Genomic DNA, 25,943 nt, shown 5'->3' on the forward strand with positions numbered 1-25,943 from the left:
AGTGTATAGGGAGAAAAACAAATAACAATGCTATTAGAAGGTAGTGTTACAGAAACTAAAATAGTTTAAGGGGATTTAGGAGTGCTGGGGGTTGTGGTGGTTATACTTTAAATAGGAAAATCATTATGGCCTCATAAAGTGAAAATCATTGTGGTCTTATTTTAGGGCGTGTGTGTTATGTTTTTTGAGATTGCAAAAAAATCAAAATGCCTGATAGTATCCACAGTTAGGGAACATATAGGGAAATGGGCACTCCCTATTGGTGAGCAGGTTTGTCAGTACAGCATTTTTAGAGGGATAATTTGTAGTATCCTTAAATATTTTATAGTATCTACTACGAAAACCAAATATGTATATTTTCTTTGACCCAAACATTCTGCTACTAGTAGTGATCCCTAAAGAAACAAAGCATGAGCATGTAAAGATAAAAGCGTTCAGTTTAGCCGCTCAGTCACGTCTGACTCTTTGTGACCCTGTGGACTACAGCACACGAGGCTTCCCTGTCCATCACCAACTCCCAGAGTTTGCTCAAACTCATGTCCATTGAGTCGGTGATGCCATCCAACCATCTTATCCTCTGTCGTCCTCTTCTCCTCCTGCCTTCAATCTTTCCCAGCATCAGGGTCTTTTCAAATGAGTCAGTTCTTCACATCAGGTGGCCAAAGGACTGGAGTTACAGCTTCAGCATCAGTCCTTCCAATGAATATTCAGCACTGATTTCCTTTAGGATGGACTGGTTGGATCTCCTTGCTGTCCAAGGACTCTCAAGAGTCTTCTCCAACACCACAGTTCAAAAGCATCAATTCTTCGGCACTCAGCTTTCTTTATAGTCCAACTCTCACATCCATACATGACTACTGGACAAACCATAGCTTTGACTAGACAGACTTTGTTGGCAAAGTAATGTCTCTGCTTTTTAATATGCTGTCTAGGTTGGTCATAACTTTTCTTCCAAGAAGCAAGCGTATTTTAATTTCATGGCTTCAGTCACCATCTGCAGTGATTTTGGAGCCCCCAAAATAAAGTCTGTCACTGTTTCCATTGTTTCCCCATCTATTTCCCATGAAGTGATGGGACCAGATGCCATGACCTTAGTTTTCTGAATGTTGAGCTTTAAGCCAACTTTTTCACTCTCTCCTTTCAATAAGAGGTTCTTTAGTTCTTTGCTTTCTGCCATAAGTGTGCTGTTATCTGCATATCTGAGGTTATTGATATTTCTCCCGGCAATCTTGATTCCAGCTTGTGCTTCATCCAGTCCAGCATTTCTCATGATGTACTCTGCATATAAATAAGCAGGGTGACAATATACAGCCTTGACATACTCCTTTCTCGATTTGGAACCAGTCTGTTGTTCCATGTCCAGTTCTAACTGTTGCTTCTTGACCTGCATACAGATTTCTCAGGAGGCAGGTAAGGTGGTCTGGTATTTCCATCTCTTTAAGAATTTTCCACAGTTTGTTGTGATCCACACAGTCAAAGGCTTTGGCATAGTCCATAAAGCAGAAATAGATGTTTTTCTGGAACTCTCTTGCTCTTTTGATGATCCAACAGATGTTGGCAATTTGATCTCTGGCTCCTCTGCCTTTTCTAAATCCAGCTTGAACATCTGGAAGTTCACAGTTCACATACTGTTGAAGCCTGGCTTGGAGAATTTTGAGCATTACTTTGTTAGCATGTGAGATGAGTGCAATTGTGCAGTAGTTTGAGCATTCTTTGGCATTGCCTTTCTTTGGGATTGGAATGAAAATTGACCTTTTCCAGTCTTGTGGTCACTGCTGAGTTTTCCAAATTTGCTGGCATATTGAGTGCAGCTGTTTCACAGCATCATCTTTTAGGACTTGAAATAGCTCAGCTGGAATTCCATCACCTCCACCAGCTTTGTTTCTAGTGATGCTTCCTAAGGCCCACTTGACTTCGCATTCCAGGATGTCTGGCTCTAGGTGAGTGATCACACCATCGTGATAATCTGGGTCATGAAGACCTTTTCTGTATAGTTCTGTGTATTCTTGCCACCTCTTCTTAATATCTTCTGCTTCTGTTAGGTCCATATCATTTCTGTCCTTTATTGTGCCCAACTTTGCATGAAACGTTCCCTTGGTATCTCTAATTTTCTTGAAGAGATCTCTAGACTTTCCCATTCTATTATTTTCCTCTATTTCTTTGCATAAAAGAGTATGAATGTTCATTAGGACACTGCGTTCAGGCATATGTCATAGGTCAAATAAATTATGGAAAAACCATACAATGGAGTACTCTGACAGATTTCAAAATGATACAGACTGTCAAGGCATGTTTTTTAAACAAAACATTAAATTGCAAAAGTTAAAATTCCTACACTAACAGAATGCAAACTTTTAATGCTGAGAGAATACAGTGTCACTCAATTTTTGAAGTTTTTGGTCCGGGTAATTAGAAAAGAATCTGTTGTTTCCTTCTCCCCCAGTTTCTTCACTTTGTAATTTTCCCCACAAATAATGATTTTGATGGATAATACATTTCAAATCATGATAAAAGAAGCAAACCTGTTGTAGCCATTTGAGCTAGATGTCTAAAATTAATGCAGAACTCAGAGGGAAACCAAATCTTTGTCATGAAAAATTTTACTAAGTTGTTTTACTAAGTTGAGTGAAAATCGAAAGGCACTTAGGTCTAGGCAATGGCACCCCAGTCCAGTACTCTTGCCTGGAAAATCCCATGGACTGAGGAGCCTGGTAGGCTGCAGTCCATGGGGTCGCCAGGAGTCAGACATGACTGAGCGACTTCACTTTCACTTTTCACTTTCATGCACTGGAGAAGGAAATGGCAACCCACTCCAGTCTTCTTGCTTGGAGAATTCCAGGGACGGGGGAGCCTGGTGGGCTGCTGTCTATGGGGTCGCACAGTCGGACACGACTGAAGCGACTTAGCAGCAGCAGCAGCAGCAGTAGGTCTAGGCAGGATTAGTTAAGTCAATTATACACATATTGATAGCATAAATTAGTCACAGAACTTGAAGAAGTTAAAAATCTCTAGAGTGATTTAGTCTGAGGACCAACCTAGATTTACTATTACAACCAAACTAAATTGTGGGAGTAGGACTGGACAAGAGCACTAGAGTGTCCTTTTGAAACTTAAGAATGTATATTTGTGGTCCTCAAATTTTATACTTGCATAACCCCCAAAGAGATTTTGAAAAACGAGCAGAAAAATTAGGTACTCTTTTACACATTTCCAGGTAGACATATAAACTGTTATCGTAAGTTTAAACTTATGATAAGTTGCAAAGGACAAAATTTTCAGCATATTTACCCCTATGTCCATAGCAGCACTATTCACAATAGCCAAGACATGGAAACAATCTAAATGACCATCAACAGATGAACGGATAAAGAAGTTGTGGTATGTGTACATAATAGACAACTACTCAGTCATAAAAAAGGATGAAATAATGTTATCTGCATCAACATGAGCACAACTAGAGATGATCATACTAAGTGAAGTCAGAAAGAGAAAGACAAGTACCATATGATATCACTTATATGTGGAATTTAAAGTATGACACAAATGAACTTATTTATGAAACAGACACACACACAGAACACACCTGTGCTTGCCAGGGGGAGTGGGATGGGGGAGGACAGACTGGGAGTTTGGGGTTACCAGATGCAAACTATTACATAAAGGATGGATAAACAACAAGGTCCTACTGTGTAGCACAGGGAACTATATTCAGTGTCCTGTGATAAACCAAAATGGAAAAGAAGATGAAAAAGAATGTATATACATATATAAGTGAGTCACTTTGCTGTACGGCAGAAATTAACACAACACTGTAAATCAACTATACTTCAATAAAATAAATTTTGAAAAAGATTGGAGTAGGAAAGTATGCTCTATTTGATGACAAGGAAATTATTCCTTTAGAGTGGAAAATAAATGTAAAATTAAGAAGTTTTAGATCCTATGTACCTAGCCTATCCAGATTTTTTTCTTTCAACAACATACTAATTGTCTATAATGTACCAATCACAGCTAAACGTGGGAGATACAGTAGATAAGAACCTGTTCTTCTCCTTGAGGAATCTGGAGGAGGTGAGATCGGGGAAGAGACATGTAAATAAACAATTACAATTCAATGCAACATACTTTAATAAAAGCATATCTATTGTGCCTTAAGAAACCAAAACCATGAATAACTTGGCTCTGTACAGGTGAAAGTGGTGATCTCTCAGGAATAATTATTACACATGACATTGGAATTAGTTCCAGGATGCATGGGGATTTACTATCCAAAGAAGTGGCTGTGTAGCAAAGGGAGGGTGTTCCAGATAAAGTGAATAATGTGCTCAAAGAAAGAAGCATTTGAAAAAAAAAGCTTGGAGGAATGGCTAGATTACAATGTATATACAGTGCACATATCATGGTAGGGTCAACCAGGTGGAGGCCAGTTCATGTTCAGCCTTGAATGGCATGCCTTGGAGTTTGAACTTTATAAACAGGAGGGAGTTACTGGATGGCTTTGAGTAGAAATACGACATATGATTTTTTTTTTTTTTTTTTGGAGACACACATTCTAGATAAAAAGGAAAAACAGAAGAGACACTAGAGGCAAGACGATTAGTAAGGAAGCTATTGTTTAGGTAGGATGATGAGATATGAACAAAATCAGCAATACTGATCAGTATGAGGAGAAGATACTTGAGGTATTCAAAGATATAAGAAGTTGAGATTCAAGGAGGGAGGTGGGAGGGGGATTCAGGATGGGGAACACGTGTACACTCATGGTGGATTCATGTTGATGTATGGCAAAACCAATATAGTATTGTAAGGTAATTAGCCTCCAATTAAAATAAATAAATTTATATTTAAAAAATAAAACAATTAAAGAACAAAAAGAAGTTGAGATTCAAGTCTCCTCTGCCATTCCCCAATACCACTTTGGCTGATAAGAAAATGATCAAGGATGACTGAGATTTTAAGCTAACATGCCTGAGTAGATGGTGCAGGTATCAATTCAAGTTGAGGACAGATAAGAGGGACAAGCTAGGAGGGAAGGGTAAAGACTATGAATTAGGTTCTGACCCAATGAGTTTGGAAGGTAAAAAAGACGGGAGGCCTAGACAGGCGGCTGCATAGTAGTATAAGCTATGGGAGTGGATATAATGACCTAACAAGGATACGGAAAGATGGTAAATAGTGGTAGGGTGGTGGTAAAAAGAGATAAAGACAGTGTAGCAGTTTAGAGAAGGGTCTGGAGTCAAATTAGTCATTTAAACAAATTAATTTTCTAAACTTCGGTTTTATCTCTAAAATACAGTTTACAATAGCACTGACTTTAGACGCCTTATTAAATGACATAATTCACACAAAGCCATTAACCAGCCCTAGCACACAGGAAGAGCTCAGTGTCTGAATGCTTACTGCAGGTTGTTGATGGGGATGGGAGGAACGGTAGGAATAAAAATGAAAAAATCTGTCTTTTGTCTGATGCAAGACTTGTGTGGTTGACTGATAGATAAATTTTCAAACACATATTAGACTTCTGAATGTAAACCAGCATGAGAAAAACGTGAGAGGGAGCCCCCAAATAAGGTGTTTTTCAGCAGATACAAAGTAGTAATGTTCTCTCTCACTCAAGTGATTGACCACGTGCTGGCAGAGTGCTTAACTTGGATTGATAATGTTCAAGTGGCGATGCCAAATAACATTATATGTCATGTAGTTGGAAACTACAGTAGATTCTACTCTGTTTTGCTATCTGGCATCTGCTAGTAGAAAAATGTTGCAACATGTTCAGTTTGGCTAATTAACCCAGACTCATGTGAATAATATGTGCAGAGTCTACCTTCTGGAACGTGCCTAGGCCTAAGAACAGGAACTGCTCTTCGTGAGTGAAATTGGATGATGCCATTGGTTCTGTTACTCTCCAGTAGCAGACACTACTGTTAAGTTAGCAGAAAATGACATGTCCTACTCATGCAAAATGCCTTTTACTAATAATTTTTGCTTTTTCAAAATCCAGTACTAAAAGTGATCCTAAAAACATTAGCTATTAACGCTTTAAAAAAGGGTTAAGCCTTTTTTAAAAAAAGGTATCTTTTATATTCTCAGCATCAGAGATATGTAGTTACTTCAATAGAATGCAAAGAAAGGGAAATAAAGAATTGTTTGATACTTTACTCAGTGTTTCTGAAAGCCTGACCCTTGGATCACCTTATCAAAATCCCCTGGATGATTATTAACAATACAGATTTTTCTGGAGCCTTCCCCAGATTCACTGAATTAGAATCTCTAATTTTTAAGTTCCCCACATTAAAGTTGGAGAACCACTGTCTTAGATTCATTCATTCAATAAATAAATATTTAATGCCAACAATATATTCAGATTGGACTGCTTTAGAAGTTACCAATAATAACTATCATACACTGTCTATACACCATGTGCTACACAATATGCTGATGCATTTTATGTGTGTTTGACTCACTCTGTTCAACAAGCCTGAGGTTTTACACTTCTATGTAATAGATGATAAACAGAATGAGTAAACTGTTCAAAGTCATCAGCTAATGAATATCCCTGTTCCTGAAACCCAGGTCTGATTCTAAAATCTGTGGTCTTAATTAGTATATTATTTAGCTTTACTTGAATCTAGAATACAAAAAAAGTGATTGATGGAGTGCATTACTTAAATTCCAATGCGAAGACTAAAAATATTCTGTATCAATCTAAGAGTATCTGCCCTCTCAGAGAATCTTCTTCCTTCTGCTTATCTTTCATGATCAACTGTAAGTCTAGGATAGGAGGAGTACAAAAGCTTGGCTGTCCTGGGAGTTTTCCTCTTGTGATCATGAATTAAATTCTACAGACATCTGTATATCCACTGAACACAGAATGTTCTTTGTGTACTCAGTGCTAAGTATAATCTTGATTTTGCAATTTTTAATAGGCTCTGATGAATGCTACCAACAAGCCATCACAAAAACACCAGGACCAATTAAGACTTGCAGGAGAATTTCAGGGAGAAAAATAATACTGCAGAAATTGGAATGCAGCCATATGGCCAGTACTTGCCTCAGTATCTGCTTTGATAACATCAAGATTCATCTGTATTTGAATTGCAAGGCCCACACACCTTTCATCAACAGTCTTTGGGGTGCCAGGAGATGAAACTCATGAAACTATGCTGACATCAGTACACTCTGCTGTAGATGACATTGCATCAGCTCCAAGTGAAGGCAAAGTAGCAGCAACAATTTATCAAAAGGTAGACAGTCTATGTTGCCAGTGCAGGGTACTAACACACTCTACATTGGATGGCATCACTGACTCGACAGACATGAGTTTGAGCGAGCTCCAGGAGTTGGTGATGGACAGGGAAGCTCGGTGTGCTGCAGTCCATAGGGTTGCAAACAGTTGTACACAACTGAGCGACTGAACTGAACTGAGATAGTCTATGCTGCCAGTGCATGGTACTAATACAGTCTCCATAGACAAGAGGATTAAATGCTAAACTGTTCTTTGTAGGACATGATAGAAAGTGGTATGCTGAGAACTGGCATGGATTTAATGAGCAGCTCATGGTATGGGTAAGAGTAGCTGCATTTGGGAAGATTTAATCATGACTGGTGGAGAAGGCAATGGCAACCCACTCTAGTACTCTTGCCTGGAAAATCCCATGGATGGAGGAGCCTGATAGGCTGCAGTCCATGGGGTCGCTAGGAGTCGGACATGACTGAGTGACTTCACTTTCACACATTGGAGAAGGAAATGGCAACCCACTCCAGTATTCTTTCCTGGAGAATCCCAGGGATGGGGGAGCCTGGCAGGGTGCCATCTATGGGGTCGCACAGAGTCAGACACGACTGAAGCGACTTAGCAGCAGCAGCAATCATGATTGGAAAAGGACGAAAACTTTTAGTTTTCTTACTTTGAAGTAGTCTGGCAAAAACCATTAAATTGGATGTAAGCACGCCTCCAGACCAACTTCTGATGTACGGGAAATAAGAAAAAGGAGACGGTCAAAAAGACCCCTGGCCTGAATTTTTCAAAATGACAATGTTACATGTGAAGAAAAAATGGGGTGACTGTTTTAGATTAAGGGTAAATAGTTATAATACTGAAATACAGTACATAAACCATGACTGGATCTTGAGTTTTGTTTTTTTGCAAGGAGGAGAAGGTATAGAAGACATTTTTGGGTCAAATGGGAAAACATATGTACATACAGACTGGATTCTAAAGACTATAGAATTGTTAACTTCCTTAATTGTGATAATAATATTATGTTTTCCAGGAGAACTTTAGAATTCTTAGGAAATACATGTTGGGAATTTTAGAGATGTCTACTTAACAACAGGCATCTGCAACCTATTTCCAAATGTCTCAATGACAAAAAGTGTGCAAGAAGAAATGAAATAAATATGGCACAATGTTAACAACTGTTGGATCTAGGTGATAGGTATATGAATGTTTGTTGCATTCTTTAAACTTTTAATGTATGAATATTTCTTTGATAAAATATTGGGGGAAGAAATTGTGTTGAGTAGCAGGAACTATGCTCAAATTCTGATAAACCGAAATTCCCTAAAACTGAAGTTGCTGGCAAGCATACTGGGCATCCAGGAGACACCCGATATTCAATCTTTCAGTATTTATCAAAATAATGTGTAGGGTAAAATAATAGGCTGATAAATCTGATACAAACCATTCTATTTAGGAGTAAACTGGGCTTTCCAGGTGGCACTGGTGGGCTAATGCAGGACATCTGAGTCTGATCCCTAGGTTGGGAAGATCCCCTGGAGGAGGGCATGGCAATCCACTCCAGTATTTTTGCCTGGACAGAAGAGCCTGGCCGGCTATAGTTCATACAGTCACAAAGAATTGGACACAATTGAAGCAACTTAGCACACATGCAAGGCAGAGAAGCTAAGAACACAAGCAGCTGTTATATAAAACAATGGTTGTCATAAAAGAGGTTCAGAAAAATGCTAGGTAAGCTCAGAGGAAATTACTTCCTGCTGGGGAAAATCTGGACACAAATCTCCAAGGTTACTAGGACATGGATACAGAATCACAAAACGTTGGTGCTTCAGTGATTAATCTTGTTAGAAACAAGAAAAGTCCATTTTGGCTAGAGAATGAATACTAAGAATATAAAAAGAAATTCAGCAAAGAATGTAGGTGTGCACCCTTGTTGTGGACTAGCGTGGATATAAACAATTTTCAGTTTACCTGAAAGTTCTCCTGATACTTTTTCCCCGCAGCTTTAGGTATCCAAGCCGGTATTACGAAGATGACTGACAGGTGTTGACTCAAACCTACGGAAGGAACTATATGAGATAAATGTGAGACACTTGTGGTAAAGAGTCATGTAAAACTAACACGAAACGAATATTCACAAACATTAAATTGTTTAATACACCGTTGACTTGCAGGATTAGAACAGTATACTTTCTTTCAGAATGGCAGTCAGTGCTTACAAACTCTCACCAGAGAAACAAAGGGAGAAAATTCAGAATCTGAAGACAGGAAGTGGGGAAATAAGACTTAGAGGTGTTGCTGCGGTGGTGGGTAACCATCTTTTTCCTTCGTAGCTGGGAACGTAAAACGATTTCCTCAAGTTCCAGAATTCTCCATCCTCAAAGGTCAGGGGGTGAAAGTACTTAACAGAATTTGCGGGGGCGTGGTCAGGAGCTGCACTTTGCTAGAGTTAGGGGCTCCGCCCGGCGGCCCGCACCCAGGCCCCTCCCGTCTCGACTTGCTGCAGCTAGGCGAGGGGAGCCGGTTGAGCGGCCTCGCCCCACAGGGAGCCTCAAAGGGGCGGAGGGAGGGAGGGCTGCCGCCTGGCCAGCCCGGAAAGAAAACCTTCTTCCAGCGGAAGCTACTCTGAGCCTTGCTCTCCTCCGGGACTCTCGGTCTCCCAGGGCCCTGGGGCCCGCTCGGATCTGACCCACGGTTCGGAACCAAGGGACACTCACCTCACTTCTCGACTCCTGTCAGAATGGGTACTCCCTGGGGCAAGGGGGGCGCAAGCTATTCCCATCCTTCTGCCATGACCCCATTCAGAAGTGTCAAATGCAACTTTCGGGCAGAACAGGGATTTTCGGAGCTCTAAACTCCTGTCCACCTAGGTAAGTGACCAGACGTCCCAGCAAAATAAGGGACGGGAAACCTGCTGTCTCTAATCCCGCAAACGGGAAGGTAGTCCGGAATAGGAATTAACTTGTTTTACATGGGATGTCTGGTCACCTTTGGTCCTTTTTTGGGCCTACTTACAGATGCTTCTCTTCCCTGACTGCTCGACTGTTGCCCAGGGCAACTGTGAGTCTGGGCGAAGGGAAAACTACGTCACACAGGAGACGGGAGGCCAGGAAACTCCCGTTGCCATTATCAGTTATGGCTGCCTTAGCGTCAACAGTAACTTCCGCTTGAGAGTTGTCACTCTACCCTGCTGGAGGCTCTCTCTGTGGCCCAGCTAGCCAGCGGCGCCCAGTGGGCGGGAGAGAGGGCGTCCAGGAGCAGAGAAAAGGAAAAGGGCGCAGAGAGGGAAGCTGGCGCCAATACCTCATTCTGATTGGGTAGCGTCGCTGGCGACAGTACGTCTGTCTGATTGGGCAGCGTTGGCGGCTCTGGCCCCGCCTGTTTCTCTTCCCCGGCGATTGACGGGCCAGCACTCGAGAGGTGGGGCGGGGCGGTAGAAGCGAGAGTGTGTGGAGGGGCGGGCGGGGCGGGGCGGGGCGAGTGGGGGAGGGGCGGGCGGGGGGCGGCGGTTGGGCAGCGTCGCTTCCAAGGAGGAGGAGGAAGGAGGGCGAGTGAGGAGGATGGCGAAGTCCGGGCTCCTGACGGTAACTAGGGGCCGCCGAGGCGGGAGGGTGCCTGTTGGCCGGTTCTTCTTGCCTTCCTTCCTGTCCGTCGGGCGGTCGGTCGGTAGGGGGAGGCCCCGTGCGTCCTGACAGGCGCGAGCCGGCGGGGCCGGGGCGAGGCCCGAGGTGCCGGGGCCCTAGGAGGCGCCGCCGCCGCCGTTTTCCTGGGTGCTGTCGCCGGGAGGCCCGGGCCCTGGGAGCTGACTCTCCTGTGGGGCCCGCAGCCGAGCACCGAGAGCGAGCCGGCCGGCTGACAGTGTCCGGGGGCCGGGCCTGCGGTGGCGGCGGGCGGGCGGCCGGCCGGGACAGCGCCCGGGCGAGGACTAACCGGCGCAAGGGCCGGGGCCGGGGGCGCCCGGAGGATAGTCTCGCTCCACTAGGCTCCTGGGGTCACCGGGCCCAGGCTGCGGGGCGCCCCGTGGGCGTGCGAATCGTTGGCGGGGGCCTTGGCGCAGCGATAGTGATACGGGGTGGAGTCTTTCCTCGCCCCTTCCCCAAAGCCCACCGCGCTCACCGTCTCCTCTCGGTTCCGTGAAGAGTGGTGAGTCGGCTTTGGGTGTGTTGCTTGGTGAAGCGAGTTGTAGGCATCCAAGAGTGCTCTGTTGGACATGCCTAATGGCAACCTTTTTCCGCGGAGGCTTTTAGGGGTAGAGGAAAAGTACTCTTCTCCCCGCCCCCCCCTCCCCCCCCCCCCCCCCCAATGCTAGAGGCTTCGGGACAAAACGATTTTCCCCCAGCCCTTCAGTATCCATTGTTTTGTACCACCTCCCTCCCCTCCTTTCCTAGGTAGAAGAAGAATGACTCCAAGCCATTAATTGCCTTCCTTTTTTTTTTTTTTTTCCCTCAAAAATCAGCAGAGGGTTTGTGTAATTGTGTTAGTGTGGATCTACAAACAGGTGAAATGAATACCGTTTCAATAGTTGGAAAGAAGATGCTTTTGTGTGTGTGTCTGTGTGTGTGTTTAAGCTTTCAGCCCTTTCAGTTGGTGATTTGATTTTCTTTTCTGTTGCTTTGTATCATAATGGGGGTGATGAGAATAAAAGAGGAAGCAATATTTTGCAATCTACCCAAAAAATGTTTTCTAAGTCTCTAGGGATGCTGAAGCAAAATTGGGTTGCAGATGTGGACTGTATAGTATTTGCTTCCCTCACGATAAGTACCACCAGTCTATATCTAAGCTTACACCTGTGCAGTATTATACACTTCTTCGTAAATGTCAGCACTTTCTCCTTGCTCAGTACTCAGGAGTAATGGATAGTTGTATCTAAAACTATTTTTTGTTAGGTTTTCAGAATCTTAGAGTACACTTGTGTCACCAAGTAATTTTTACATCATCAACCCTTTAAGAAAGATTGTCTTAAAGACCTCAGTTTATTAGTTGCTAATCTCTACCCTCACCTTTACATGTTACAGCCTTTGTAACTGTCTGTTACTATGTATTTGAGATTTAGCTATTGAGTACAATTTGTGACATTCAGCAAACTTAAAGTTCATAGTTTGAATTTGTTAAGTGTTTGTTTTCTGTGTGACAGTGACAAGAATTATTAGGAATAATTATGAAAATGACCATTCCCTACCTACATAAGGATCTTAGACTGAATATGATAATCTTTTAAATACTAATTTGCACCTCAGGCACACTGTAAAAGTTTTAATTATGCATATGCATTTTAAAGTAGACCACAGAGAAATAAAGGCTTTGTCTAATGGTTTAAGTGTAACATAAAGCTGACATATAAAACTATATTCTTGAAATGCCAGTTTGGAAATAACGGACATGGCCTATCTCTAAGGTTACTACGTTTTCCCGGCGTTTGTTCAGTTTTTGAAAAACACATTGATCTCAGGTTGGCATTTGTTTTCTGATTTCTTGATTGTTAATACAATTTTTCAGCTGTTTTTAAGATTTTTCTCTTTTATTTGTTATGAATGGTAATGGATTAAAGAGTGATGTTAAGAAATACATTAATAACTTGCAGCTGGGTTTGTTTTTTTTTTTTTGAGTTTTTAAGCTACCATATTCAGAAAGTTGATCAGAACTGTTTTGATAATGGTAACAAGACACAGCAACTTGTGAACTAGAAACCAGTCAGAAATTTGAAACATTTCACTTTTCAAACGGAACACTAAAATCATAAATTCTTTTGTTATGCTGGCTGGAATTATACTTTTTGAATTTTTTTTGTTTCTTCAGTGACTTGGGAGAGGGCTTCTCCCATATTCAAGAGAGATAATAAACTGGAATTCTAGGTGGAATGCTCCCAAAGATGGCTTCTGAATAACTGCTGGTATTTTTTTTTTTTGCCTTGCGTTACCTGTATGGATTTTGAGGGCAAGCGTGAAAATTGAAATTCCTTGTTATCCAGGCAGTTAAATTGCAGTCATATTTGTTTTAAAAATATGCTGGATTATCAATATTGTGTAATTTAATATTTCTGTAAGACTTGTATTCTTTAAACAGTTTAAATAGTTTTTAGATTTTAAATATCATATGAGAAAAGAATACCAGAATCTGTTGTGTTTTTTTTGTGTTGTTTTTTTTTTTTAACTGAAAAATATACACTAACCTGGGCATGCAGATATTAGAATGAATTTCTTTGGAGGTTGAAGATTAAATGAAAGACTATATCTTCATAGGATTCAGTTCACTGTATCGTTTATGTATTTTTCATGAATGAAAAAACAGAATATATGCTTATAGTAATTAAAAAAATCACAAGACCAAAACACTCTCAAAACAATAAAAAACAACAGAAAAACAAGCTGACTCCTGTCCTTCGGTGAATTCTGAGGTTCTGTAACTTGGGCTTAGTGAAGGTGTTCTTGAACTGGATTATAAGATACCAATTAGGAGAGGAAACTTAGATATAAAACTTTGATATTTCCTAATAAGATCCGTGGGGAATTAGTAATACTTTGTTATAGATGAATTAGAAATGGGCTGTAATTTAGCAGCAGAATAATAAAGTACTTCTATGTGATACTTGAAAAAGGAGTACTGCAAATAAATTTGCTGTTTTTGCTTATTATTTGACTTATATTTCCTGCATTACATATTTCACATTAAGCATTAGGCATATTATAATTTAAGGCTAAATCTTTTACTGACTAAAGAATATATAGGTCAGGTTTGCTATTCCTGTCTTCTGAATTTTACGTTGTATCAAGGCTATGTACTATATATCTTTCTGGAAATTTTTTTTTCTGTTAACACAGTAGTTAAATTTTGTATTTTACTATCAACTCTGACTTTTAAAATATTAAAAATTTCTGTCACAAGTTGACCTATAGTGTGCTTTAAGTATTGGAGTGCTCTGAAATGTAATTGTCAACCAGCGCAGGTAGAAAAGAACATGCGTAAGTCTAAGAAACTAATTTATGTTCTAAAATATGTAGTTGCATTATTTTAACATAATATTTCTTCTGTCTTTGGCATTTTCTCCTGGTTCCCAGTTTTTTAGCACATCATCTTTAACTCAGCAAATCAAAGTTCTAGTGTATGAAAAGCATATTCTAATTGCAGAGGGCTCTTCAGCTTTTGAGATGTTGCTAACATATGTGCTCTTTGAGAAAGTATGATGTTCCCATTATCAAGATTTAAAGAACTAATTAGATTATTTCACACTACGTATCTCATTCCAACTTTTGTAAATATCATAACTGGTCACAGAAAGTAGTTCATGCTAGAAAAGGTTAAAGTTTCTTTTATTGGAAATAAGGAAGATATTGCTTGAAGCTAAAACATTATAGATGACCTTAAAAGAGGGTATGATTTGTCCCTATGTGAAAGACTACTATGAAATATTTTGGAATGTCTATCTTCTAATGTTCATAGCACTGTGAACACACAATTTAAGCATCTTATTTGCCCTCAAATACTTTATAAATCTTGCAAGTTTAGTTAAGTAATTTCACCGTTGACAGATAAATATTTTTTCTTTCAGTTTTTCTAATGCCTTGTAGGTAGAAATGATGTGTTCTGACATGGGTGATGTCTAGAATTTGGAGTTAATTTCATCAGTTAAATTTGGGCTTTCTCTGTTTCCGGTTTTGTGTTGTACAACACTGCCTTCAGGAATTTTACCATTTTGCAGATAGTTTTTGAGTTAACCTTTAAGTTTTGTTATGTAAGTGTTTCTCACTAGTTTCATACTCACTCATGTCATAGACCTTCTCCTGAGTGCTGTGTGTTTCCCGGTCTGTAAAGGCACAGAGATAAATATACTGTTTTCTGCATTTAGTAAGTTCATGGTTTGTTGCATGAAGGGGACAAACAGTAGTTAATTGTTTTGCAGTGTGACAAGTGCTTTGGTAGCAGTATACACTGAAGAACTCAGATGAATTAATTCAGACTGCATGTATAATCATCAGTGCTTACTGAAGGATACAACCTGAACTAACTCTTGAGGAATAAGTTGGATGGAGGGTAGAAAAAGCATAGAAGTTAGAGATGTTAAGGTCCATTTGGAGAATTGCAGGGAATAACAATTTGGAGTCCATCTATGACCTAATGTTAATATTTTAAGTGATACAGTAGGCTTTCATTAAAGTTATTATCTTTAGAGATTGTATGCCTTTTGTGCCTCATTTAATTTGGGGCTTGAACTATGGATCTGCACTAATGTTAGGAATCTGCTCCAAATTATTATTTAAAATTTTTAACTAAGTATATTTTCATAGTTAAATAGAAGAACATATCAGCCTAACGTGAAATAATTCTGAAGCATGGAACTTGGATAATAAGAAAATGTTTCAAAATAGTATTTAAATATATTTTTCTCATATCATACTTAAATATATTTTTCTCAGCTTTTATGTATCTTGTTAAGAGTAACATTTATGAATTTCCTTCCTTAGAACTCATGGTGAGTTATTTCGCAGATATTTAAAATGCACTCTTCTGAGAACATTAAAAATAGCCTCTTTCCATACTTACTTCAGAGTGCCACTCTTTGCTTAAAAGTCAGACTGTATGATCAGTAGTTATATCCTGGTAGCCTGCTAGAAGTCTTTGTATGCCTTTAAAAGTTTTTTAAGATTTAAAAGTTCTCTGAACTTGACTATTAAAAAGTAATTTTTCATGCAGTGTGATTTAATACTTTTTGAGGATGAAATGAAGGCTCTTCGGCTCTCCCAGCGTGCCGTAGTTTCCCATTTTAAAACATTCTCATACTTGGCTTTTTTTCAATCCTTCCTGTTGGGGCTTCCTTGATAGCTCAGTTGGTAAAGAATCCGCCTGCAATATGGGAGACCCCGGTTCTATTCCTGGGTCAGGAAGATCCCCTGGAGAAGGGATAGGCTACACACTTCAGTATTGTTGGTTGAGCTTCCCTGGTGGCTCAGACAGTAAAGAATCTGCCTGCAGTGTGGGAGGCCTGGATTTGATCTCTCGGTTGGAAAGATCCTCTGGAGGAGGGCATGGCAACCCACTCCAGAATTCTTACCTAGAGAATCCCCATGGACAAAAGAGAATGGCGGATCACAAAGAGTTGGACACGACTGAGCAACTAAGCACAGCAGTCCTTCCTGTTATTTTCCTTATAGAAATCTGAGAAATTCCTTTTTAAATGTTTCACATTTTAGCAATTCCCATATAAATGTTATAACGTCTCACTTATCTCAAGGTTATCTTTTAAGAAACTAAAACTTTCTGGTGTCATCTCCTTGGGTACAGCCCCATGCTCGCTTCACCTGGCTAACCTCCTAATTGCTGGTCAGGCCCCAATATCACATCCTTGGGGAAGCCTTTGATCTCTAGTTAGATTCTCCTGTTTTAAGGTCTCCCACCTGTTATTGCCTTTTTATAATACTCATCATTTTTGTAATGATGTGTTTAATGTCTTTGTCTTTTTTGCATTACTGTAAGCTTCATGATGAGCATCAAGTATTTGTCCTCTTTACTACCATTTCTCCAGTACACAATGTCTTAACTTTGTAAGGCTTCTAATAGAAAATTTGTCTAGGGCCCCCAAACAAACAGGCCAAAAAGGACAAAGATATCATAATGCTTTTGCTCTTAAACACATTTTCTGCTCTTAGAACCCCCTAGGCCTTAATTGAGGGATCTTTACAATTTTATGCTGCTGCTGCTAAGTCGCTTCAGTTGTGTCCGACTTTGTGCGACCCCATAGATGGAACCCACCAGGCTCCTCCGTCCCTGGGATTCTCCAGGCAAGAACACTGGAGTGGGTTGCCATTTCCTTCTCCAATGCATGAAAGTGAAAAAATAAAGTGAAGTCTCTCAGTCGTGTCCAACTCCTAGCGACCCCATGGACTGCAGCCCACCAGGCCCCTCTATCCATGGGATTTTCCAGGCAAGAGTACTGGAGTGGGTTGCCATTGACTTCTCCGTTAAAATTTCATAATGTACAGTTACTTTAAAGTTTGGTAGCCAAATGTAGAAAGAATAGGGTACTCCTAGAGGCCTTATGAAAGTTGAAAATAAGAGCAAGGGTAAAGTACTTAAAAAGCAGACGTAAGACATTAAAAAATAAATTAATGTGATAAATACTTAAAATCTTTTAAGATGCCATCTGTTTTATATGTAGAATAGTATAGCAAAAACGATGATGTAAGATCATGACAAAGATATTAATTGCTGTTGGTAAATTTTGATAATGACACAGGAACAGGTATTGTATTTCAGAAAGGTTTCCATCTAAAATGATAACAAATTTTAATGTTCAGTTCAGTTGCTCAGTCGTGTCCGACTCTTTGCGACCCCATGAATTGCAGCATGCCAGGCCTCCCTGTCCATCACCAACTCCCGGAGTTCACTCAGACTCAATGCCATCCAGCCATCTCATCATCTGTCGTCCCCTTCTCCTGCCCCCAATCCCTCCCAGCGTCAGAGTCTTTTCCAATGAGTCAGCTCTTCACATGAGGTGGCCAAAGTACTGGAGTTTCAGCTTTAGCATCATTCCTTCCAAAGAAATCCCAGGGTTGATCTCCTTCAGAATGGACTGGTTGGATCTCCTTGCAGTTTTAATGTTAGCCTTTTGTTATTGGGAAGATTTGCTTAATGAGATGAAACATAGTAGGTATTGTAAGTATTTATTAAGTAAAATTAAATTGAAGAAAATGATTGAAAGTCCTGATTTAGTGCAGTATATTATTACTGCCTTAAAAGCTTTTGGATTTTATACCTACCATGTGTTTCTTTTGTGTACTGAGGTACGAAATATGTAAAACTGAGTAACAACATGTTATGAAAACATACCTGTTGCAGTGATATGACAAAATGACATAAAGCAACTTTTAAACTGTTAAAGAGAGTAGTGGTTTAGTTGCTAAGTCATGTCCGACTTTTGTGATCCCATAGACTGTAGCCTGCCAGGCTCCTCTGTCCATGGCATTCTCCAGGCGAGAATACTGGAGTGGGTTGCCATTTCCTTCTCCAGAGGATCTTTCCGACCCAGGAATTGAACTTGGGTCTCCTGCATTGCAGGCAGATTCTTTACCAACCGAGCTATGAGGGAAGTCCTTAAAGAGTAAGTTTTATTGTTTATTTTTGGCATTTTTGGTAACCTAGACTGGAAAAATTAGATTGGAGGTTATAATACTTGTTTTAGAAGTCTGTAGAATGTTGCAGCTTGGATGACCTGAAATATATTATTTTTAATTCAACTTTGTTTTCTTTATGTCTTCTGGGATAAAGAATTTGATATTTCACTTAAAGGGCTTTAGTTCTGGTTCATATAAATTTATTTTGTCTTAGTTTTGTAATCAATTGTGTTTTCTGACTATATAAGGATAGGTAAAAGAGCTAGTTATTTCCTATTTTGTTGCTAAAACAAATATTGGTTTATCTACCATGTGTTAATTACAGTTTTAAAGTCATAGAAATGGGATACTTATATACCAGGCAGCTTAAAATAGTAAGGTTTTATGATTTAATTTTGAAAACATTTATTTCTGCTTTGGAAGTAGGGATTTGAAATTCTTAATACTAGAAATATGGCCTAGTTTCAGAACACCCACTAAGCAACTGTGGAAACTCAGCATGCTCAATGGCTTATAGTGCTGCACTATTCTTTAATTTATCCCACCTCCTGTTATATAATAGCTTATAGTAGTACACACAGAACATGCATATTTAGGACAAGAACAGTGTATTGAAGGTCCAGAACGTGAGTCTGTGTTGGGCTTTGGATTGGGCAGGAAAAACCTGAAGATGATCAAATATGATAGTCAATGGGTGAGTGAGTGACATAAATCAGTTAATATTTTAGGTTGCAAATAAGGCATGAAAAGCAAAAATTGTTTTGGGACTTGAGAACAATGATTCTTTAAAATGGAGTCACAGTTTTTGAAACAAACACTTAATTCTATTAAAATTTATTAATATTTTTATTTAAAAAGTTTGACCACTCTTGTGAAATTGTCATGATGCTTGTGTACAGGACTAAGTATTTCAATGTATATAATTTTATACATTTCCCCCAGAATGTTGTGCAACTCTGAAGTTGCAGCATTGTATCAGACTGTGAGAAACAGATACTGAAACTGATTAGAAACTAACTGTAAAGTATGAAACTAGTTTATATCCATTGTTCAGGATAGTATACTGTCAAGGCATTTTATAAAACATACTTTTTACCAGCTTATTTTGTTAATTAAAAAAGGTACTGAGTTGATCTATGCTAATTATTATTATCAGACAAATGGATTTTAGAGTTAAATGTTTCAGTTTAAAGATTTTGTGATATGAAAAAGGAAGGACTTAATAAATTTGCCTTTAAAGTCAGCTATGTAATTTTTATAGAGTTAGCTCTGTGAGTAATGCTTTAACGCATAACTAATTATCTATATGCAAAAATAAACTTATCTGGCCTTTTTTCAGTTGGAGCTCACTATACCTGATATTTACACACACAAACACACACACACACACACACACACACACACACATATTATGCTAATTGATACTTTTATAATGACTCTGTAGTAAGATCTTGAAGATTTTTATTTTATCAAAGAAAGTTAAAATTAAGTTTCATATAATTGAAGTTGTAACCTATCCCTTCTCCAGGGGATCTTCCCAACCCAAGATTTAAACCAGGGTCTCCTGCATTGCAGGCAGATTCTTTACCAGCTGAGCCATCAGGGAAGCCCATTATGTTCAAATTCTTTGAATAATCCTCAAAGGTAGATCATGTGTAAAAATAAAAATAATTTCTTAATTGACACATCTTTTTTTTGACCATACCATTACCCAGCTTTTATAATTAACAATTTGATAATATTTGAGTTGCTTCTGAGAGTAATTGAAATTAAGTATGGCCAAATAATGCTTTTTCTTTTTTTCTGGCATAATTTAAATAATAAATCAATTGCTACCTGCAAATTACTAAATGATTTACATTTTTATGATGTAAGAATTTTTTACATTAAAGCTTCTGTAAACTATGTGGGACTCATTTTGCAATTATAGTCACATAGTAGTAGATAGTACATCTAACCAGTTGGGAACTGGTTAGATTTAATATGTTAAATTGCAAAAAAAAATTTTTTTTAATATATATTCAAATCTATAAGCACGGGCTGCTTTTCCATATTTAGAGTAGGTTCTGATGGGAAAGAATCTTTATTAACCTTAAGTTAAATTGGGCTTGACTGTTCCATGTTTTTTTTTTTTTAATCTTGTATGAGGAAGACTTTTGCTTTGGGGTATTTTTTAAAATGTAATACAGAGATAATGAGATTATATTATTAAGGCCCCAAATGCACAATGTAAATTCTGTTTTAACAGCTGTTAGGATGAATAGATAAATAACTGAGCATACTGGTCTTCATCTAAATAGTCTAAAAAGTGAACTATATGAATATAAGAAAAACTTTGTTTTATAATAAAGGCAACTTATTAAATACTGACTCTTAAATGTAATATACCTGCCTTGACACCACAGTCCTCTAATCTTGCTGTGTGTGGTAAATTTATTTTTGTTTATATTTTTTTCCTGACAGTTTCTGATAGTTTATAGAATGAGTAATGGACAGACTTTATGATCAAATAAGATCTAGTGAAGGAATATGTGGGTTTATACACACAAAAAGCAATTAAATGAGATTAATTTTTAGCTTAAAAGTACTGAAAATCAAATTCTAAGTTGAAAATACTTTTAAAATACTGTAATCACCTTAGTGCATATAACCTAAGATAGGAATTACATTTTATCTCGTTTGCTTTACACTGATAATTAGGTAGCCAACTTTTTGATTTATTGCCAATTAGCCCATGTTAAAGAGTAAGTGTTCTTTGAGAACACTTAGGTTCTGTTTGACATGTTTTGAGTTCTGGGAAAGAAAGGCTGTTAAAGCAAATATTCACAAATCTTTTTCTTTAGACTGTGTGGCCTAAGAACTTTTCAGATTAAGTTTGATCAAGATATGACATTTATTATTATATCTTAGTTATCTTGAGACATTTAAATTCCCCCATCCCACCTCTTCCTTTTATTTTGCTGGAGAATCTTACAATTTATGTATATAGTGAAGTGTTGTACAAGAGAGCTGTAATCTCAATTATGGCTTGACTTTTAGGTTGAGTAAACAGATTTTCAGTTCTTTGCTCAAAACTTTTGTTTGCTCAGAATCAAAATTACATAATAAATCTTGTGCTTTCCCATAAGAAGGAATACCAAATTTCTTGGAAAACTCTCATGTATTTGTTACTGTATAATATTTAGTTTCCGTGCATGTTAGTCCAAACTATTTCAGTCTAAACTATTTCATCTTGCCTCTTTAGAAAAGGGGGGGAGATGAGTTTAGAGATGCTATGAGTTGTGCACTCTTGCCTTGATTCTAATTAACATGGACTAATATAGAACAATTTATTTATTTACAGCTATTTCTTTAGCCTGCATGAAAATTAACTCTCGCATCATGTTCATTCATGCTGCTTAGGGCAGTGTTTTTCCATTTCTCTCTGAACAGTAATGTTCCCTTGAACATGTTAATTTTGGGTACTTTCTCAATCTTTGGTTTTCCAGTTTTGAAGATTCCTTTTTTAACCTGAATTACAAAAATACATAGAATTATGTGATTTGGAGGGGAGAGCAGTTTATTTCAACTAGTAAAAGAATATAAGGAGCATTTCAGATCTTTATAAACAAACGAAAATAGTTGAAATCTTGCCATTTTAGTTATTCATTAAAAAATCTGAGTGATTTAATTTTGAGTATAGGGAAGTATGCAATGAGACAAGATTTTTGTCTTTGCTTATTGTTCAACTGGTTTCAGCAAGTGTTTACTACATGCTTATTGTGTGTTTAATAAAAAGTTCATAGTATCTTTGAACCTGTAAAGTACTTAAGAGGAAAACTGTAGGAAGGCTGCTATTTAGTAGGGTAGATAAAGCCCAAGTTAACAAATACTCAACAATTCTTTCAATAAATTAAACTGTTAGGTATTATTTTATAACTATTAGAATAAAACTGTGAAAAAGACAGTAAGCTCCCTGTTTTCCCACTGCTTTAAATGAGGGAGTGAAATAGCTAATCTGACAAATATACAGTGTGAAAAATACTCTGATAGGGGAAGTTTTAAGTGGGAGCACAGAGAGCGGAGACAGTATTCAGAAATGCTTTTGAGTAGTCAGGAAGGACTTCCCTGATATTTAAACTGAGATCTGAAGGGTGCATGGATCTCAGTGAAGAACTGTAAACCTGTTTCTATTGTTGTTGTTCAGTTACTCAGTCATGTCTGACTCTTTGCAGCCCCATGGACTGTATAGCACGCCAGGCTTCCCTGTCCTTCGCTGTCTCCCTGAGTTTGCTCAACCTCATGTTTGTTGAGTCGATGATGCCATCCAACCGTCTCATCCTCTGTCACCCCCTTCTCCTGCCCTCAGTCTTACCCAGCATCAGGGTCTTTTCCAGTGAGGCAGCTCTTCGCATCAGGTGGCTAAAAAATTGGAGCTTCAGTATCAATCCTTCCAGTGCATATTCAGGACTGATTTCCTTTAGGATAGACTGATTTGGTCTCCTTGCTGTCCAAGGGACTCTTCAAGAGTCTTCTCCAACATCACAGTTTGAAAGCCTCAATTCTTCGTCGCTCAGCGTTCTTTATGGTCCAGCTCTCACATCTGTACATGACTGCTGGAGAAACCATAACTTTGACTAGAAGGACTTTTGTCAGCAAAGTGATAAATATAAATACACTGATAAATACAAATACTTAAAATATTTTATACTTTATAAATGTACTGTCTAGGTTTATTATAATTTTTCTTCCAAAGGGCAAGTATCTTTTAGTTTCATGGCTGCTGTCACCATCCACAGTGATTTTGGAGCCCAAGAAAATAAAGTCTGTCTCTGTTTCCGTTGTTTCCCCATCTATTTGCCATTAACTGATGGCACCAGATGCCATGATCTTAGTTTTTTGAATGTTGAGTTGTAAGCCAGCTTTTTCACTCTCCTCTTTTGCTTTCATCAAGAGGCTCTTTAGTTCTTCTTTGCTTTGTGCCATAAGAGTGGTGTCATTTGCATATCTGAGGTTATTGATATTTCTCCTGGCAATCTTGATTCCAGCTTGCACTTCTTCCAGCCCAGCATTTCCCATAATGTACTCTGCATAGAAGTTAAATAAGCAGGGTGACAATATACAGCCTTGACATACTCCTCTTCCAATTTTGAACTAGTCCGTTTTTCCATGTCTAATTCTGACTGTTGCTTTTTGACCTGCATACAGGTTTTGCAAGAGGCAGGACAGGTGGTCTGGTATTCCCATCTCTTTCAGAATTTTCCACAATTTGTTGTGATCCACACAGTCAAAGGCTTTAGCATTATCCATGGAACAGAAGTAGGTGTTTTTCTGGAATTCTCTTGCTTTTTTAATGATCCAACAGATGTTGGCAGTGTGATCTCTGGTTCCTCTGCCTTTTCTAAATCCAGCTTGTACATCTGCAAAATTCTCTGTTCATGTACTGTTGAAGCTTAGCTTGAAGAATTTTGAGCATGACCTTGCTAGCATGTGAAATGAGTGCAGTTGTGAGGTAGTTTGAACATTCGTTGGCATTGCAGTGACCTTTTCCAGTCCTGTGACCACTGGTGAGTTTTCCAAATTTGCTGGCATATTGAGTGCAGCACTTTAACAGCATTGTTTTGTAGGATTTGAAATAGCTCAGCTGGAATTCCATCATCTCCACTAGCATTGTTCATAGTAATGCTTCCTAAGGCCCACTCCAGGATGTCTGGCTCTAGATGAGTGACCATACCATGATGATTATCCGGGTCATTAAGATCTTTTTTGTACAGTTCTGCCACCTCTTCATAATATCTTCTATTAGGTCCATACCATTTCTGTCCTTTATTGTGCCCATCTTTGCATGAAATGTTCCCTTGGTATCTCTGATTTTCTTGATGAGGTCTCTAGACTTTCCCATTCTATTGTTTTCCTCTATTTCTTTGCATGGTTCACTTAAGAAAGCTTTCTTATCTCTCCTTGCTATTCTTTGGTACTTTGCATTCAGATGGGTATATCTTTCCTCTTCACTTGCCTTTTGCTTCTCTTCCTTTCTCAGCTATTTGTAAGGCCTCCTCAGACAGCCATTTTGCCTTTTGGCATTTCTTCTTCTTGGGGATGGTTTGATCACTGCCTCCTGTAGAGTATCACAAACTTCCGTCCATAGTTCTTCAGGCACTCTATCAAATCTAATCCCTTGAATCTATTTGTCACTTCCACTGTATAATCATAAGGGATTTGATTTACGTCATACCTGAATGGCCTGGTGGTTTTCCTTACTTTCTTCAATTTAAGCCTGTTTTTTGCAAGGAGTTCATGATCTGAGCCACAGTCTGCTTGTGGTCTTTTTTTGTGCTGACTGTTTGGAGCTTCTCCATCTTCAGCAGCAAAGAATATAATCCATCTGATTTTGGTATTGACCATCTGGTGATGTCCATGTGTAGAGTTGTCTGTTGTGTTGTTGGAAGAGCGTGTTTGCTGTGACCAGTGTGTTCCTTGGCAAAACTCTGTTAGCTATTGCCCTGCTTCATTTTGTACTCCAAAGCCAAACTTGCCTGTTACTCCAGGTATCCCTTGACTTCTACTTTTGCATTCCAGTCCCCATGATGAAAAGGACACTTTTTTTTTGTTTTAGTTCTAGAAGGTCTTGTAGGTCTTCATAGAACCGTTCCAATTCATCTTTGGCATAGTGGTTGGGGCATAGACTTTTATTACTATAATATTGAATGGTTTGCCTTGGAAACGAACTGAGATCATTTTATGCTGGTTTCTGATCAAATGAAATAGCTCATGTAAAGTCTTAGGGACAAGAGGTAGCAGAACTTGGGGGATTGGAAAGAAGTGTTTGTGACCAGAGGATAAGGTGGGGAATGTTGGAGTTGTAGCTGAAGTCAGGGGCCAGATCATGAAAGACTTGAGAATTATTGCTAAGAATTTTGGATTTTATCTTGAGGGCTGTGTTTGTGGGATCACCCCCTCTCCCATCCAGGTGTTTTAATTTGGATAGTTGGTTGATTAGATTTGAGTATTTGAAAAGAAAGAAAGAAAGTGAAATCGCTCAGTTGTGTCCAGCTCTTTGTGACCTCATGGACTGTAGCTTGCTGGGTTCCTTCATCCATGGGATTTTCCAGGCAAGAATACTGGAGTGGGTTGCCATTTCCTTCTCCGGTGAATCTTCCTGACCCAGGGATGGAACCTGGGTCTCCCACATTGCAGGCAGACTCTTTATCATCTGAACCACCGGGAAATCCCTGAGTATTTGAAAGATTACTTTAGTTACAATGTAGTGATTAGATTAAGAATAAGATGGGGAGTGGATGCTTGAGACCAGTTACAAAGCTATTACAGGAGAATGTTCAGTGTACCTGGCTCAGGGTAGTGGCATTGAGAATAAAGAGAAGTTCAAGAGCCAGGAGTAATTTTATGGGAAGAATGAGTAGGATTTAGTGATTGTTAGGATATGAAAGATGAAGGAGAGAGAGGAGTCAGTATGACCTTAGGATTCCTGGCCCTCTCCCACTCTTATAGTTGATATCTTCTTAGGTGTTGTCTCTTTAAGATGAAGCCTTTCCAAGGCTCATAAGTGCCTTTGTGCTTCAACAGCTCTTACCACACTGTTTTTGCCTTTACACTTGTTT

General features: G+C 39.0%; 2 protein-coding genes across 20 annotated transcripts in view; one reads left to right on the forward strand and one right to left on the reverse strand.

The window, feature by feature from the left end:
* BBIP1 (BBSome interacting protein 1) overlaps nucleotides 1-10,302 on the reverse strand; it is a 17,634-nt gene extending 7,332 nt beyond the window's left edge. For 4 of the 15 annotated variants that reach the window (XM_086378993.1, XM_086379002.1, XM_086378991.1 and 1 more), the window contains exons 1-2: nucleotides 9,958-10,302; nucleotides 9,212-9,309 (exon numbers count right to left, since the gene is read on the reverse strand). The gene's annotated coding sequence lies outside the window, so the exon portion shown is untranslated. Of the gene's footprint in view, nucleotides 1-9,211; nucleotides 9,310-9,469; nucleotides 9,656-9,957 lie in introns of those variants that run through there. The other 11 variants (XM_086378998.1, XM_086378996.1, XM_086379005.1 and 8 more) reach the window with 6 other exon arrangements.
* Nucleotides 9,972-25,943, forward strand: part of SHOC2 (SHOC2 leucine rich repeat scaffold protein) — an 87,550-nt gene continuing 71,578 nt past the window's right edge. For 2 of the 5 annotated variants that reach the window (XM_086378981.1, XM_086378985.1), the window contains exon 1: nucleotides 10,773-10,824. The gene's annotated coding sequence lies outside the window, so the exon portion shown is untranslated. Of the gene's footprint in view, nucleotides 10,111-10,316; nucleotides 10,661-10,772; nucleotides 10,825-10,937; nucleotides 11,384-25,943 lie in introns of those variants that run through there. The other 3 variants (XM_086378982.1, XM_086378983.1, XM_086378984.1) reach the window with 3 other exon arrangements.

Source organism: Bos grunniens, chromosome 26 (assembly GCF_055505025.1).
Source record: "Bos grunniens cultivar Pamir isolate PY7600 chromosome 26, Bosgru_T2T1.0, whole genome shotgun sequence".
In the NCBI taxonomy this organism is placed as follows: domain Eukaryota; kingdom Metazoa; phylum Chordata; class Mammalia; order Artiodactyla; family Bovidae; genus Bos; species Bos grunniens.